Source organism: Bubalus bubalis, chromosome 7 (genome assembly GCF_019923935.1).
Source record: "Bubalus bubalis isolate 160015118507 breed Murrah chromosome 7, NDDB_SH_1, whole genome shotgun sequence".
NCBI classification, from domain to species: Eukaryota; Metazoa; Chordata; class Mammalia; order Artiodactyla; family Bovidae; genus Bubalus; species Bubalus bubalis.
In genome coordinates this window covers 20,329,392-20,347,947 of record NC_059163.1, presented here as the reverse complement: position 1 = coordinate 20,347,947, position 18,556 = coordinate 20,329,392, and the positions used below count along the sequence as shown (strand labels likewise).

At 41.9% G+C, this 18,556-nt stretch overlaps 2 pseudogenes; both read right to left on the bottom strand.

Moving 5' to 3' along the window:
* Positions 1–2,831: 2,831 nt before the first annotated feature.
* Positions 2,832–5,217, bottom strand: LOC102401465 (annotated as a pseudogene).
* A 598-nt stretch (positions 5,218–5,815) lies between these two features.
* On the bottom strand, positions 5,816–9,936 carry LOC123465990 (annotated as a pseudogene).
* Between the last annotated feature and the right edge of the window lie 8,620 nt (positions 9,937–18,556).

Here is an 18,556-nt window from a genome sequence, read left to right as displayed (position 1 = left end):
CAAAGATTTGATATTTGCATTGCCCTAATGACTACTGAAAGATGATGCTGTGAAAGTGCTGCACTCAATATACCAGCAAATTTGGAAAACTCAGCAGTGGCCACAGGACTGGAAACGGTCAGTTTTCATTCCAATCCCAAAGAAAGGCAATGCCAAAGAATGCTCAAACTACCGCACAATTGCACTCATCTCACATGCTAGTAAAGTCATGCTCAAAATTCTCCAAGCCAGGCTTCAGCAATACATGAACTGTGAACTTCCAGATGTTCAAGCTGGTTTTAGAAAAGGCAGAGGAACCAGAGATCAAATTGACAACATCCGCTGGACCATCAAAAAAGCAAGAGAGTTCCAGAAAAAACATCTATTTCTGCTTTATTGACTATGCCAAAGCCTTTGACTGTGTGGATCACAATAAACTGGAAAATTCTTCAAGAGATGGGAATACCAGACCACCTGACTTGCCTCTTGAGAAACCTGTATGCAGGTCAGGAAGCAACAGTTAGAACTGGACATGGAACAACAGACTTGTTCCAAATAGGACAAGGAGTACGCCAAGGCTTATATTGTCACCCTGTTTATTTAACTTCTATGCAGAGTACATCATGAGAAACACTGGGCTGGACGAAGCACAAGCTGGAATCAAGATTGCCGGGAGAAATATCAATAACCTCAGATATGCAGATGACACCACCCTTATAGCAGAAAGTGAAGAGGAACTAAAAAGCCTCTTGATGAAAGTGAAAGAGGAGAGTGAAAAAGTTGGCTTAAAGCTCAACATTCAGAAAATGAAGATCATGGCATCTAGTCCCATCACTTCATGGGAAATAGATAGGGAATCAGTGGAAACAGTGTCAGACTTTATTTTGGGGGGGCTCCAAAATCACTGCAGATGGTCACTGCAGCCATGAAATTAAAAGACGCTTACTCCCTGGAAGGAAAGTTATGACCAACCTAGATAGCATATTGAAAAGCAGAGACATTATTTTGCCAACAAAGGTTCGTCTAGTCAAGGCTATGGTTTTTCTAGTAGTCGTGTATGGATGTGAGAGTTGGACTATGAAGAAAGCTGAGTGCCGAAGAATTGATGCTTTTGGACTGTGGTGTTGCAGAAGACTCTTGAGAGTCCCTTGGACTGCAAGGAGATCCAACCAGTCCATTCTAAAGGAGATCAGCCCTGGGTGTTCTTTGGAAGCAATGATGCTAAGCCTGAAACTCCAGTACTTTGGCCACCTCATGTGAAGAGTTGACTCATTGGAAAAGACTCTGATGCTGGGAGGGATTGGGGGCAGGAGGAAAAGGGGACGACAGAGGATGAGATGACTGGATGGCATAACCGACTCGATGGACGTGAGTTTGAGTGAACTCCGGGAGTTGGTGATGGACAGGGAGGCCTGGCGTGCTGCGATTCATGGGGTCGCAAAGAGTCGGACACGACTGAGCAACTCAACTGAACTGAATGACTACTTAGGACTTCCCAGGTGACACTAGCGGTAAAGAAGCTGCCTGCCAATGCAGGAGGGGTAAGAAACTCTGGTTAGAACCCTGGGTTAGAAACACCCACTGGAGGAGGCCATGGCAACCCACCCCAGTATTCTTGCCTGGAGAATCCCATGGACAGAGGAGCCTGGTGGGCCACAGTCTATAGGGTTGCAAAGAGTCGGACACAAGTGAAGCAAATTATAATGCATGCATGCAATGAGTACTGATGTCCAGCATCTTTTCATGTACTTTTGGACCATTTGTGTATATTCTTTGGGAAAATTTCTATTTGGATTCTTTGCCAGTCTTAAAATTGGGTTATTTGTCTTTCCCCCCAGCTTTGCGTTGTATTTCTTTAATACTCCAGTTACAAGGTTTTTTATTTTTCATCAGATATATGTTTTGCAATATATTCACATTCTGTGGATTGCTTTCACTCACTTGATGCTATACTTTGAAGCACAAACATTTTTAATTTTAATAAAATCCAATTTATCTGTTTTTTTTTTCTGGCTTTTTTCCCCCCATTTATTATTTCAGAAATAAGCATCCTATGTAAATTGAAATGGTTAGAATAGTTATCTCTGGATTACTATAATAAATATTTGTCAAAACCACCAGCCATGGGTGGGAGGGAGGTTCAAGAGGGAGGGGACATATGCATACTTAGAGCTGATTCAAGCTGATGTATGGCAGAAACCAACACAACATTGTAAAGCAATTATCCTCCAGTTAAAAATAAATTAAAAAAACACCAACCATCTCAATAATCATACAGTTATTTCATTCATAAGAACTTCCAAAAATAACTCTTGTATCAAAGAAAAACTTACAAATTGCACGGGAGAGTTAAGCAATGGTCTATGGAGTAGAGAAGGAAAATTCTGCTATTCGAAACTCGAACGAAGCATTTTTCATTTCTTTTTTTTGGTAGACTCATTGTTTCTTTTTTCTTTTTAATTGGAGGATAATTGCTTTAGAATATTGTGTTCACTTCTGCCGTATATCAACATGAATCAGCCATAGGTTTATGTATGTCCCCTCCCTCTTGAACCTCCCTCCCAACTCCCACCCCAACTCCATTGCATTTTTGATTGATACAGCTCATGAAAAAAGCCTCACTTTGCCTTCCTTTTTTTAGTGATTCCTCTGAGATGGAATTCAAGAAACCAAATCTAAGGGGAAAAACTGCTTTTATAATCTCAAGTGTAATACAAACAGGCTTTTTGATAAAAAGCATTAAAACTTAAAGAGAGGAGAAAGGCAAGCATGTATTCCTTTAAACATTTCAATAAATTTGCAAAACTATTCAGCAATTATGCACATATTGTTTGTATACTTTTAAATTTAGTTATATAGTTATAACTTCTTAACTTAGTTATACAGTTGATATACAATATTATGTATTACATATTATAATATAGTGATTCACAGTATAATTTTTAAAGATTAGGCTCCATTTATACTTATCATAAAATATTGGCTATTAGTTCCTGGATTATACAATATATCCTTGCAGCTTATTTTATACATGATAGTTTGTACCTTTTACTCTCCCACCCCTATATTGCCTCTGCCCCTTCCCCCTCCCCACTGGTAACCATTAATTTGTTCTCTATATCTGTGAGTCTGCTTTGTATACTTAAAAATGCAAGAATTTTCATGCTTTGAATATTTTTTCCTGAGTGTTTTAAGGATATTTTGTTCTAGACGATTCATGACTTCAACACACATATGTAATATATACTGCTGTTGTTCAGTCACTAACTCGTGTCCAACTGCAACTCCATGGACTGCAGCTCGCCAGACTTCCCCACCCTCCACTATCTTCTAGAATTTGCTCAAGTTCACATCCAAGGGGAGTCAGTGATGCTGTCTAACCATATCATCCTCTGCCACCCTCTTGTCCGTTTTTTGTTTTTAATATATATTATGTAAGAGGAATTCTCCATATATTTAATATTGTGGACTCTCTTAACAGTGTGAAACAATGAGAAGTCAAACATGACCACATCTATGTTGTAAGGAGAGTCCTGAGAATCGTCTATGTCTTTGTTTTCTGCTCAATGCTTCTGATAAGTTAGCAGATGTACAGCCAGAACTTATTTTCAAACATCCAGATTCCCTCCGTGGCTCACCACAATTACATATGTGCCAAGTTCTAAGTTTTCACAGGAAGACCACAGCTGACCCTTTACTTCTCTCTTGTCCTTTTACCAAACCCTTATGTCACTTATAACATTACTTGTTAATATCCCACACTCAAAAAAAAAAAAAAATGCAGGCACACATTTCCTAAATTTCACTTAACCAAATAAATTTAAAAATCGATAAAACACTTTAATTCCTGCAACACAAACCGGTTTTCACATTCATCAAAACATTTTAGAATTATTCAAACATGAGAATTGAAAATGAGTGCGCTATTTGGAAGAGAACTACTGAATTTATTCCCCAGAAGAAAAAGCAGACCTGAAGCATCACATTGCTGTAACACCTGAAACATGTTGACAAGTCTTATCTTCTAAACTTCAATGAAAGCTGCTTGCACAAACTATTTAATGAACATGCATGCATGTGTGCTAAGTCACTTCGGTCCTGTCCGACTCTTTGCAACCCCATGGACTGTAGCTTGCCAGGCTCCTCTGTCCGTGAGATTCTCCAGGCAAGAATACCGGAGTGTGTTGACACACACTCCTCCAGGGGATCTCCCCAACCCAGGGATTGAACCTATGTCTCTTACATCTCCTGCATGATGGAGGCAGGCAGGTTCTTTATCATTAGTGCAGGAAGCCCCTATTTAGGGAAAATCTTCCCCTATTAAGCCAGATATCTGAAGTATTAAGGAAGTCAGAAGCTGAGTCACTTCACTTCTTTCTGTTGCCTCCAGTTGGTAGAATACTGACAACCAGCGTAAATATATTTAATGTCTCCATGTAGATTCCCAGCACTGAGTTGATAGGGTCATATTTTTGAACCGTATACACTGGTACTACTTCTGCATACCTGATTGATTCCTGCATATCATACATAAGAAACATGCTGAAAAGAACTAATCTACCATAAATTGCTACTGAGTATACAGTGGCAACAGCCACCGTGGTAGGTGGAAGAAACAGATCCCAGTGAGAACACAAAGACAAGATCTAGGCCCATGCCCAAGGGTGCTCTCATGTTCAGAAACTTCTCATTGGGTGGACACATGGCCACATTGGAGAGGTCTCCCACAAAGCCAGCGGTGTACCCCTCTGCTCTGATGAGAAGAGGGCCTCATAATATTTTGAGGAGCCACCATTGCACTGATCACACCTGATAGGAATAACCAAGCAAGATGTTTTGGGCCTGGGTTCCAATAATACGATACTGACTGTATCAGCATTCCAGCTCCAGTTACGGCTGCAAAGGTTGCACCAATCAACACTGAAGAGCCTTTCATCATGAAGTTCTTGAGAGAAGGAGTTCTGTTCACTGCCAAAGCAGATGAAGCTGTTAAGCCAATACTTCCTGCTAAGAGTTAATACATACAGTGGAATGAATTCTATCTTTCACATACTGAGGCCAAATCATAGCCTTTTCAATAGCTCCAATCTCATTAGACATTCCCAAGTCATCAAAGCACAAAGCACCAAGACCAACCGCAGCCCTTCCAGCCATAAAAACATCTTCTCATCTGACCAGTTTTAAATGTTTTTCCAGTGATGGTTCCAAAGTTGCCTACTCGAGTTCTTGGCCAGCTTTTCCATCAGTTCAGTCGCTCAGTCCTGTCCGACTCCTTGCAACCCCATGGACTGCAGCATGCCAGGCTTCCCTGTCCATCACCAACTCCCAGAGCTTGCTCAAACTGATGTCCATTGAGTCAGTGATGGCATCCAACCATCTCATCCTCTGTCGTCCCCTTCTCCTCCTGCCTTCAATCTTTCCCAGCTTTAGGGTCTTTTCCAAGGAGTCAGTTCTTCCCATCAGGTTGCCAAAGGATTGGAGTTTCAGCTTCAGCATCAGTCCTTCCAATGAATATTCAGGACTGATTTCCTTTAGGATGGACTGGTTGGATCTCCTTGGAGTTCAAGGGACTCTCAAGAGTCTTCTCCAACACCAGAGTTAAAAAGCATCAATTCTTGGGCACTCAGCTTTCTTTATAGTCCAACTCTCACATCCATACACGACTACTGGAAAAATCATAGCTTTGACTAGATGGACCTTTGTTGGCAAAGTAATGTCTCTGCTTTTCAATATGCTGTCTAGGTTGGTCATAGCTTTTCTTCCAAGGAGCAAGCGTCTTTTAATTTCATGGCCATAGTCACCATCTGCAGTGATTTTGGAGCCCAAGAAAATAAAGTCTCTCACTGTTTCCATTGTTTTCCCATCTATTTGCCATGAAGTGATGGGACCAGATGCCATGATCTTTGTTTTTCGAATGTCGAGTTTTAGGCCAAAAGACCTCTCCTTGGATCCTTGCAAGACTTTATTTCCAGAGTTTTGAAGAAGTTGATTTTGACAACTTTGGCCACTGTTCTCATTTCTTTTATGGAGTAGTGAAATTTTGGATGGCCTCAATCTGCTATTCTGGCACTGCTTCCATTAATTCATCTGTTATATATCCTTTCCTCTTTTTCTTTTTTTTTTTTAACTAAAAGTGAATTTAATAATGACTATTTTAGTACTTAGACTCTAGGAGAGTTGGAAAGCCACACTGGGAACTCTCATCCAGGAATTATTTCCAAAATCACACTGCAGAATGGGCTCCATAAAGCTCCCCTTGTTTCTCCTGCTGCCGCTCCTGCTGTCCACGAACATGCTGCTTTCGGCACTGATGCCATCAATACTGGAATCTGGATGATGCTGCTAATACACCACTGCTCTCTTGGAAAAGGAGTACCACCACGGCAGCCACCTGTCCTAGCACTGATCCCACTGAATCAATTCCATTCACTTCTGTCTGTTTCAACGTCTGCTACAGGAGAACTCTGACTGATAGAATCGAGGTCGTAAATCTGTGCTCTGGCTGTAAGAGAGGCTGGGAAAGTTTTTTTATTTTTAGAGAAACTTTTTCTTAAGACTTTTTTCCTGTGGACCATTTTTTTTTTTGCATTTATTTATTTTTATTTACACAAGATTTAATTATGATCAGTGTTCTTTAGAGATAAAATTATAAATAAAGTGACTCAATGTATGATGTATAGTTCTTTTTTTCAATATTATTATTATTTAAAAATTTATTTTGTGGACCAGACTTTAACAAAAAGTCTTCATTGAATTTGTTACAGTATTGCTTCTGTCCTATGTTTTGTTTTTTTGGCCTGAGGAATACGGGATTTTAGCTCACTAATCAGGGATGGAGCTCTCATCCCCTGCATTGGAAGGTGAAGTCTTAACCACTGGACCAAAAGGGAAGTCCCAGAAATGCTGTGTTTAATGGTAAAGCACTGGGCATGGCCTGGAGTTGAGCAGCAAGGATAAGTAGGTGACTTCCACGGAGTCTCACACGCTGAAGATGAGGAAGGGGGCCATCAGACAGAAGAGCCTCCTAGCCTCAGACACGGCAAAGCCCAGAACGGCACAGGGAGGAGTTGCTGCTTCAAGGGCGGGTTCCTGGCATAGTCAGCAATCAAGCTGCCAAAGACTGTTCCAATGCTGGCTCCTGAACCAGCCACACCAACTGTGGCAGCCCCAGCGCCAATAAACTTGGCCACTGTGTCAATATCCCGGGAGATAGCACTGGTCTGGGACTCCCGCCTAGCCTCCTACAATGGAACACTGCTGTAGGAAGGCTGTTCAGATGGGACCTCTGGCTTCCTTAGGAAGGAGGCAGACACAAGCCTGATCAGACCCTTGGGACAAGAGTAGATCGGTCACTGTTTCCACTTTTTTCTGAATCTATTTGCCATGAAATGATGGAAACAGTGACAGATTTTATTTTCTTGGGCTCCAAAGTTACTGTGGATGGTGACTGTAGCCACGAAATTAAATGACGCCACCCGATGCGAAGAGCTGATTCATTTGAAAAGACCCTGATGCTGGGAAAGATTGAGGGCAGGAGGAGAAGGGGACAACAGAGGATGAGATGGTTGGATGGCATCACCGACTCAATGGACGTGGGTTTGGGTGGACTCCAGGAGTTGGTGATGGACAGGGAGGCCTGGCGTGCTGCAGTTCATGGGGTCACAAAGAGTCGAACAGGACTGAGCGACTGAACTGAACTCCTTGGAAGATAAAGCTATGACAAACCTAGATAACATATTAAAAAGCAGAGACATCATTTTGCTGACAAAAGTCCGTATAGTCAAAGCTATGTTTTTTTCAGTAGTCATGAATGGATGTGAGAGTTGGCTAAATGCTGAAGAACTGATGCTTTCAGACTGTGGTACTGGAGGAGACTCTTGAGAGTCCCTTGGACTGCAAGAAGATCAAACCAGCCAATCCTAAAGGAAATCAGTCCTGAATATTCATCAGAAGGACTGCTGTGGAAGCTCCAAAACTCTGGCTACCTGATTTGAAGAGCTGACTCATTGGAAGAGACCCTGATGCTGGGAAAGATTGAAGGCAGGAGGAGAAGTGGGTAACAGAGGATGAGATGGCATCACTGACTCAGTGGGCATGAGTTAGAGCAAACTCCGGGAGATAGTGAAGGACAGGGAAGCCTGGTGTGCTGCAGTTTGTGGGGTCACAAAGAGTTGGACAGGACTTAGCAACTGAACAACAGAAACAGCAGATAAGAGCAGGAGGAATGAATAGTGCCCCAGGGGTCTGCATGTTTTTCAGTCTCCCAGCTTTAGCTCTGGGACTTGGAAAGGTGATTTTTTCAGCAGGACATTAAGTGGTACTCTTTACTTCTCACCAAGACTCATATGATGGGAATTCCCCAAATATGGGGAGGCAGTCTCCATTTTCCATAAAATCCATACTTGTTCAGTTGCTCAGTCAGGTTCCACTCTTTTGCGACCCCATGGACTGTAGCTTGCCAGGCTCCTATGTCCATGGGATTTCCCAGACAAGAATACAGGAGTGGATTGCTATTTCCTTCTCTAGGGGATCTTCCCAGAGGAGGGACTGAACTCCTGTCTCCTGCACTGGCAGGCAGATTCTTTACCACTGAGCCACCAGGGAAACCCATACTATGTCATAATTAAAGAAATAGTGATTTGCACTTTAAATGCTTGCTTACTATAATATATATTAATTACCATAAGACTTTTACAGTTGAACCACGTCCGCTGCCCAATTATTTATGTCATTTATTTTTTGACGATGTGGGACATTCTAATAGCTGAATTTCCCACAATCTAGATTTGGGATCATTGCATCTTCATGGTAGTTTAACATGTGCCTCTATTTCTTGTATTTCCTGCTTACGGGTGGTTGGATCTAGATGTAGCTGTATTAAGGATTTTCTCTTTGTGGTTGAGTATTTTGGTTTCACCATTATGCGCCTTTGTAAAGATTTCTCAGTATTTTTTGTTACTTACAGTTTATTGGTATACTGAGTCTGTAGATTGTCTTCCAAAGCTTCTGAAAAAAATGTCAGCCATTTATCTCTTCATTGCCTTTTATTCTGTGCTGGGTCTTTGTTGCTGCATGGGCTTTCCTGTAGTTTCCAGTGAGCAGGGAATACTCTTTAGTTGTGGTAAGCAGGCTTCTCATTGTGGTGGCTTCTCTTATTGTAGAGCATGGGCTCTAGGGCACACGGGCTTCGGTAATTGTGGCTTTGAGGCTTTAGATCGTGGGCTCATTAGTTGCGGCACATCGGCTTAGTTGCTCTGAGGCATGTGGGATCTTCCCAGATCAGGGATTGAACCCACGTTTTCTACGTTGGCAGGTGGATTCTTTAACACTGAGCCACCAGGGAAGCCCCATATCGCCTATTCTAAACTTCCAATTAAACATGTTATATCTATCCACTGTATCCTTAATGTCACTGATTCTCTAAGGCAATTTTCTTGTTTTTGTCTTTCCATACATTTTGGATTGTTACTTCTTATTCATCCTTCAGTTCTGTATTCTTAAGTTGTGCCCAATCTGTGGTTAGACTCACCTATCTTTTGCTTTTAATTTCATTTATTGTGCTGTTTTATTTGTGTAAGTCCTGTTTGATTCTTTATCAGACCTACTGTCATGTTTTTATTGTTTCCTCTTCCCTGGAGCTATTTTCAAGCTTATATATTATTTCAACATGATAAGCATGGAGGCCTGATGCTTCCTGGAATTGTACACTGTGTGTGCTGATTCTCACTTGTGCTGGTTTTATTTATGGGTCATTATGTTTGAATAAATATTTGTAGAAACAATCAGAAACCTAGGATGAAATAATGATTTTCATTTGATTCTTTCAAGCTCTTGAGGCCCTTTACTTTTCCTGCTGCTGCTTCTGCTAAGTCGCTTCAGTCATGTCCGACTCTGTGCGACCCCATAAACAGCAGCCCACCAGGCTCCCCCGTCCCTGGGATTCTCCAGGCAAGAACGCTGGAGTGGGTTGCCATTTCCTTCTCCAATGCATGAAAATGAAAAGTGAAAGTGAAGTTGCTCAGTCGTGTCCGACCCTCAGCGACCCCATGGACTGCAGCCTTCCAGGCTCCTCCGTCCATGGGATTTTCCAGGCAAGAGTACTGGAGTGGGGTGCCATTGCCTTCTCCATTACTTTTCCTAGCACTATCTTAATCTAAATTCTGAGATTGAAGTTGCCTTAACCACCCAAATGAAGAATCCAGGTTATCCCTTGCCTGGAAACTGTAGTCCTTTGCAAGCCCTTAGTTTAATGGAGCAATGGGGTATCAAGAGTCTCCACTGGGGATTGGACCTACATTTTTGGCTTCTGTGCCCTTAGTCCAGTGAGGCCATCAAACCCAGATTTGAGTGCTATGTTTGCTTCTCTAGGTTTTAATCTTGTCAGATTTTAGCCAGGTAAATCTCCCATTACCTTTTCAGCTCTTCCAGTTCTCTTGTTGTTCAGTTGCTCAGTCGTTTCGACTCTTTGCGACCTCATGGATTGCAGCACACCAGGCTTCCCTGTCCTCCACTATCTCCCAGAGTTTGCTCAAACTCATGTCCATTGAGTCGGTGATGCCATCCAACCATCTCATCCTCTGTCATCCCCTTCTCCTGCCTTCAATCTTTCTCAGCATCAGGGTCTTTTCCAATGAGTCAGCTCTTCATATCAGATGGCCAAAAGTACTGCAGCTTCAGCTTCAGCATCAGTCCTTCCAATGAATATTCAGGTTTCATTTCCTTTAGGACTGGTGTGAACTCCTTGCTGTCCAAGGGACCCTCAAGAGTCTTCTCCAACACCACAGTTCAAAAGTATCGATTCTTCAGCATTCAGCCTTCTTTATGACTGACTGGAAAGACTGGTACATGACTACTGGAAAGACCACAGATTTGACTCGACGTACCTTTGTCATCAAAGATGTTCCTGCTTTTTAATGCGATGTCTGGGTTTGTCTGTCACAGCTTTTCTTCCAATGTGCATGGTTCTTTTAATTTCATGGCTGCAGTCACTGTCCAGTTATTTTGGAGCCCAAGAAAATAAAATCTGCCACTGTTTTCATTTTTTCCCCATCTATTTGCTATGAAGTGATGGAACTAGACTGGTTCCAAATAGGAAAAGGAGTACGTCAAGGCTGTATAATATTGTCACCCTGCTTATTTAACTTATATGCAGAGTACATCATGAGAAATGCTGGGCTGGAAGAAGCACAAGCTGGAATCAAGATTGCCGGGAGAAATATCAATAACCTCAGATATACAGATGACACCACCCTTATGGCAGAAAGTGAAGAGGAACTTAAAAGCCTCTTGATGTAAGTGAAAGAGGAGAGTGAAAAAGTTGGCTTAAAGCTCAACATTCAGAAAAGTAAGATCATGGCATCCGGTCCCATCAGCTCATGGGAAATAGATGGGGAAACAGTGGAAACAGTGTTAGACTTTATTTTTTGGGCTCCAAAATCACTGAAGATGGTGACTGCAGCCATAAAATTAAAAGACGCTTACTCCTTGGAAGGAAAGTTATGATCAACCTAGATAGCATATTGAAAAGCAGAGACATTAGTTTTCCAACAAAGGTCTGTCTAGTCAAGGTTATGGTTTTTCCAGTGGTCATGCTTGGATGTGAGAGTTGCACTGTGAAGAAAGCTGAGTGTCAAAGAATTGATGCTTTTGAACTGTGGTGTTGGAGAAGACTCTTGAGTCCATTGGACTGCAAGGAGATCCAACCTCCAACCAGTCCATTCTGAAGGAGATCAGCCCTTGGATTTCTTTGGAAGGAATGATGCTAAAGCTGAAGCTCCAGTTCTTTGGCCACCTCATGCGAAGAGTTGACTCACTGGAAAAGACTCTGATGCTGGGAGGGATTGCGGGCAGGAGGAGAAGGGGACAACAGAGAATGAGATGGCTGGATGGGATCACTGACTTGATGGACGTGAGTCTGAGTGAACTCCAGGAGTTGGTGATGGACAGGGAGCCCTGGTGTGCTGCGGTTCATGGGGTCGCAAGGAATTGGACATGACTGAGTGACTGAACTGAACTGATGGAACGAGACGCCATGATCCTCTTAAGAAATAAGACTTAAAAAAATTTTTTTTATCCTGGTTAATTTTCTTTAGAAGGATTGAACTATTTAGGCCATAGTTGCTGAATGCAGAGGCAAGTAAATACTTTTTGAAAAATTATACATGACTACCTCATTTTATTGCACTTGTGTTTTCCAGATGTTATTAACCCTTTTTTCTTTTTTAATGGAGTTTGTGGTAACCCTGTATTGAGCAACTATTGGTACCATTTTTCCAATAGCGTTTGCTCACTTAGTTTCTCTGCATCACATTTTGGTAATTGTCAAAAGATATAAAACTTTTAAAATTACTTTCATATTTGTTATGGTGATCTGCCAACAGTGTTCCTCGATTTAAAAATTGTAATTGTTTTGGGCATTGGGAACCATGCCCATTTAAGAATACAATCAATAAGTGTGTCCTTTTTTTAAAAAAAATTATTTAAGTTTTAGCTGCACTGGGTCTTTGTTGCTGTACACGGGTTTCTCATTGCAGTGGCTTCTCTTACTGTGGAGCATGGGCTCTAGGACACGTGGGCTTCAGCAGTTGCGGTGCGTGGGCTCAGGTGCCTGACGATATGTGGAATCTTCCAGGAGCAGGGACCAAACCCATGTCGCCTGCGTTGGCAGGCAGATTCTTAACCACTGGACCACCAGGGGAGTCCTAAAGTGTATGTTCTGATTGCGCCACTGACTGTCTAGTCCCCCGCCTCTCTCCCTCTCCTCAGGCGTCTCTGCTGTTTAAGACACAACAGTATTAGGCCAGTTAACAACCCTACAGTAGCCTCTAAGTGTTCAGGTGAAATCAAGAGTTACACATCTCTCAGTTTAAACCAAAAGAGAAACATGATTAAGCTTCCTGAGGAAGGCATGTCCAAAACTGAGATAGGCTTTAATAGTGCTTGCATCAAACAGCCAAGTTGTGAATGCAAAGAAAAGTTCTTGAGGAAAATTAGAAGTGCTACTCCAGTGAACACTTGAATGATAAGAAAGCCAAACAACCTTGCTGTTGTTACGGAGAAAATCTGAGTGGTCTGGACAGAAGACCAAACCAGCCACAAGAGTCTCTCAAGCCAGAGCCTACTCCAGAGCAAAGTCCTAACTCTCCTCCATTCCCTGAAGGTCAAGAGAAGTGAGGAAGCGGCAGGAAAAAAAAGTTTGAAGCCAGCAGAGGCTGTTTCTTGATGTTTAAGGAAAGAAGCCATCTCCCATGATCTATAAATAGCCACAGCCTGGAGGACAGCACATCTGTTGACAACATGGTTTCCTATTTTAAGTCCACTGTTGAGAGAACTACTCAGAAGAGACGATTCCTTTCAAAGTATTACTGCTCATTGACAATGCACTGAAGAGCTCTGATGGAGATGCACAATGAGCTAATTGCTATTTTCATGCCTGCTAACACAGCACCCATTCTGCAGCCCATGGGTCAAGGAGTAGTTTCAAGTCTTCCTGAAGAAAGCCATTTGGTAAGGCTATCGTTCAGTCGCTCAGTGGTGTCTGACTCTTTGCAAATCTATGGACTGCAGCACGCCAGGCCTCCCTGTCCTTCCCCATCTCCTGGAGCTTGTTCAAACTCATGTCCACCGAGTCAGCAATGCCATCCAACCATCTCATCCTCTGTCGTCCCCTTCTCCTCCTGCCCTCAACCTTCCCCAGCATCAGGGTCTTTTCCAATGAGTTGGCTCTTTGTATCAGGTGGCCAAAGCCGAAGCTTCAGCTTCAGCATCAGTCCCTGCAATGTCCATCCTCATAAGGCTATAGCTGTCATGCTTTGTGATTCCTCTGATGGATCTGGGCAAAGTCAATTAAAAACCCTGTCAAAAAGATCCACCATTCTAGATGCCATTAAAGAACATTTGTGCTTCATGAGGTCAAAATGTCAGATGCCAGTTTGCAAGAAGTTGATTCCAGCTCTCATGGATGACCTTGGGGGGTTCAAGACTTCAGCAGGGAGATGTGGTGGAAATGGCAAGAGAGAATTAGAAGTGAAGTCTGAGAATATGTCTGAATTACTGCAGTCTCATAATAAAATGGAAGAGGAATTACTTCTTACAGATGAACAAAGAAAGTGGTTTCTTGAGATGTAAACTACTCCTGGTGAAGACTCTGTGAAGATTCAAAAATTTTAGAATATGACATAAACTTAGTTGGTAAAGCAGTGGCCGAGTTGGAGAGGGTTGACTCCAATTCTGAAGTTCTACTGTGAGTAAATGATATTAAATAGCATTAAGAGCTATAGAGAAATTGATCATGAAAGGAAAAAAATCATTCAATGTGGCAAACCTCATTTCTGTCCCCAGCCTTCAGCAACCACCACCCTGATCAGTCAGCAGCATCAACATTGAGGCAAAACCCTCCAGCAGCAAAGACTACTTGCTGAAGGCTCAGATGATGGTTAAACCTTTTTAGCAATATTTTTAAATTAAGGGGTACACATTTTTTAGAGATAATGCTATTACACACTTAGTCGACTATAGTGTAAACATAAGTTTTATATGTACTGGGAAACCAAAGAATTTATGTGACTCACCTTATTGCTTGAGATAATCTGAAACAATACTTTAGTATTTCCAAGGTATCCCTGAATGCCTTTTCTATCTCGTGAAGTTATATATATCTGGATACTGTTTACACTATAGGTAGGAGTGCACTAATGCACAGAAATGTAAATATGTATTGCAAATTCAAAAAAGAATAGGGCATGATCTTAGCAGTGATTTACGGGGTAATTTTGAGAAACTTTGACATCTTCACCTAGTGCTTTTTCTTCTTTCCTATGGCAACTCCTAAATGGGGTTAATAAACTGTGATGGTTGCTCTTAAGTTATACTAAAAGAGTCTCCATATTTTCCCATGAAATTGTCAAGAGAACAGCAATTAATGCCTGTATTATTTCCTGGTTGAGCATGTCTGGTAACTTTCCTGGCAGTCAGTGGTTAAGACTCTGGTGCCAATGCAGGGGGCACGGGTTTGATCTCTGGTCATCAGGGAACTAAGAGTGGTATGACTACCCTCCTCCACACCCCACCCCCCAACCAAGAAGGAATATGTGAAGTTATTCTTAGTTATAACAGGATCTAAGTCCTATTTTTACATAATTGTAACTAAAAAAATATATATATGAAAAAATAGACATTTAAAATGAGATCAAAGGTGTAATTTGGGGGTCTGTTTATTTTCTGGTCATTCAAATGCATAGTTTTTAAAAATTATATCTGTACAAATATTTTGTCATTTTTCCAAGTATAAAAAAATTACAGACTAAAAAGTGACTTTTCTCTTTCCTTATCTCCAATGATGTACTGAGTATATAGTTAAGTCCTAGAGAGTAGCAAAAATTACTGGACTTGTTTTCAGTATCTTATTAAAAAATCTTTTACATATACACACTGCTTCGTAACTATTTTTAGTTATGCTGGGTCTTCGTTGCCGCACTCAGGCAGTGAGAAGAGGCTACTCTCTAGTCGCGGTGTCTTGTTTTGGAGTTTGGGCTTTAGGGTGCAGGGGCTTTGGCAGCTGCAGCACGCAAGCTTGCTGCTGGCTTTTTGCAACTTGCTGGCTCTAGGGCATGTGAGCTTCAGCAGTTGTGGCACAAGGGCTCATTAATTGTTGCTTGTTTGGCCATAGAGCATGCAGGCATCAAAAGCTGCTCCCCTGCACATGCAATCTTCCCAAACCAGTAGTCAAACCTATGTCCCCTGCATTGGCAGGCAGATTCTTACCACCGGGCCAGCAGGTAGTCCTATTTCCAGTATTTTAAAAGTCTCACGTAAGTCACATGAGGACTTCCCTGGTGGCCCAGTAGTTAAGAATCTGCCTGCAGAGGCAGGGTTCAAGCCCTGGTTTGGGAAGATAACACATGCCACAGCGCCACTAAACTCCTTAGCCACAACTAAGCTGACACTCTTAGTCTGTACTCTACAGCAAGACAAGCCACCACAATGACAGGTCTGCACCACAGTGAAGACCAGCCCCCACTCACTGCAAGTAGAGAAAACCCTCAGGCAGCAACAAACCCAGTGCCACCAAAAATAATGTTTAAAAATTTTGATTGAAAAAAAATCACATTAAAATGTGTAAAAGCTAATGGGAATACTTGTTTTTATTTTACCTGGCATCAATAAATTGATGGTATAATGCCGAGTATCACTGTACATGTTCTGACAGCCATATGCCTTTAATAGAAATGTCATTACGTAATGAGAGCAATATGTGACACATAAGCCATTCAACATATAGGCCATGAGAAGGCTTTCCTGGTAATGAAAAATACTGGAATTACACTATATTTTAGTCTTCACTGACACACCCTCTCTTGGTCCCTCTGAATGGCCTACGAAGAACTTTTATGTATCAAATGTCTCAGTTCAAAGGCAACCAAAGCAATCAGTCAATCCCATAGGACAGCTCTCTTACTGGAGTAAGTAGTTGCTCCAGTTTATCCAGGCCCGTTTCATCAGAATAAATCAACTGTAATAAAATCCTACTTTTCCTACAAAAGATCTTGGCACCAACCTTAGTAATATCACTCCTAAACACTGAACCTAAGCCTCAGAGATGCCCTATAGGACTGTAATAGATCCCAAATGAAATGAGCTAATTTTCTAGTATCTAACTCCTTCAACTTGAAAAATAAGGGGATTATTTTCCAGAGGTTATTTTGCAGGGCTGGGCATTCCTGTCTCATCTACCACCCTGTGTATTATGTTCACCAGCCAACACACAATTTGAGTTCAGTTCAGTTCAGTCGCTCAGTCGTGTCTGACTCTTTGCGACCCCATGAATCACAGCACGCCAGGCCCCCCTGTCCATCACGAACTCCTGGAGTTCATTCAGACTCACGTCCATCGAGTCAGTGATCCCATCTGGCCATCTCATCCTGTCGTCCCCTTCTCCTCCTGCCTCCAATCCCTCCCAGCATCAGTCTTTTCCAATGAGTCAACTCTTTGCATGAGGTGGCCAAAGTACTGGAGTTTCAGCTTCAGCATCATTCCCTCCAAAGAAATCCCAGGGCTGATCTCCTTCAGAATGGACTGGTTGGAGTTTCTGAGTAGATACTTCTAAAGAAACTGCCTTTGCGCAACCTCATTGACAGGAAATACTGGCAAATACCTGCCAGCCCATTGGTTACTTCCTGCCATCTTTCCTGGTGGCTCAGATGGTAAAGCATCTGCCTACAATGCAGGAGACCCAGCTTCGATTCCTGGGTTGGGAAGATCTCCTGGAGAAGGAAATGGCAACCCACTCTGGTACTCTTGCCTGGAAAATCCCATGGACGGAGGAGTGTTGTAGGTTACAGCCCATGGGGTCACAAAGACTCGGACACGACTGAGCGACTCTACTTTCACTTTTACTTTCTTTCCAGTGGTTACGGTTCAGCTGTTTGGGATCTGGGTTCAATCCTGGTCAGGGAACTAAGATCCCACAAATCAATTACAATGTGTCTTTTTAAAAGTGTTTATGTATCGACATTCATTTCTTCTGTTGTCTGAAGAGAACTCATTTTTGGTGAGTCTCAAAAGGAGGTAAGCATTAGTGTGAGAACTCGTCTGTAGCAGTGTTTCTCATGTATTTCTACCATGTGCTGTTTTTTGAGAAACCAAAACCTTAAGCACTGTTACTTGAAATTTTTATCTTTAAGAAATCAGAGATCATTGAATATTCCTTCCCCAATCACACCTAAACCCTGTCACCCTCTGAACTTACAATCTACCTCCCCAAATAGGGTTACTCCTCCCGAGTAGACAGAAAGTCAGAAATTTAACTGCCATTTAAAGTAACACAAACTCAATCTTCAGAATGTTCAGCATTTCCCGAAATTCACAAAACACCAGCAAACTCTTTCCTACATTTTATAAAATGCAGTGGTCGAGCAAAGGTGATTAACTATTTTCGCTTCAACCAAAACTGAAATCTCACATCTAATTTTACTATTTCAAGACAAAAATACATTATTAAGTCTAAATTAAAATGCCATGTGCAGAACACGGCAGCCACAAAACTAGAAACCATAGTAGATGGCAATTCTGTTAAGTTGAGTGAAGCAAAAGGCACTCAGTCGTGTCTGCCTCTTTGCAACCCCATGGACTATAAACAATCCATGGAATTCTACAGGTCAGAATACTGGAGTGGGTAGCCTTTCCTTTCTCCAGGGGATCTTCCCAACCCAGGGATCGAACCCAGGTCTCCCGCACTGCAGGCGGATTCTTTACCAGCTGTCACTAGGAAAGCCCTGTTAAGTTGAAAATTCTGAGGTAATTATTTTTACAGAATGACATTTCTTGATTTTGCATTACAGGTAGAAGAAACCCAAATGGTAGAAACACACCATTAGTTCTACCTCCTGTAACTAAAAACTGCATTAAAATAAATGCAATTATGTAATGAGTGAAACAGCACCTTATGGTTGACATCCTATTAAATCTTGACGAAGGATCCAGTTCCCTTCACCATTATGAAAAAGATGCATGGAAGAGAATGGAATAAATGCTGTTTATCCATGTTAGTATCTCAATATGCATCTTAACTCTTAATTCT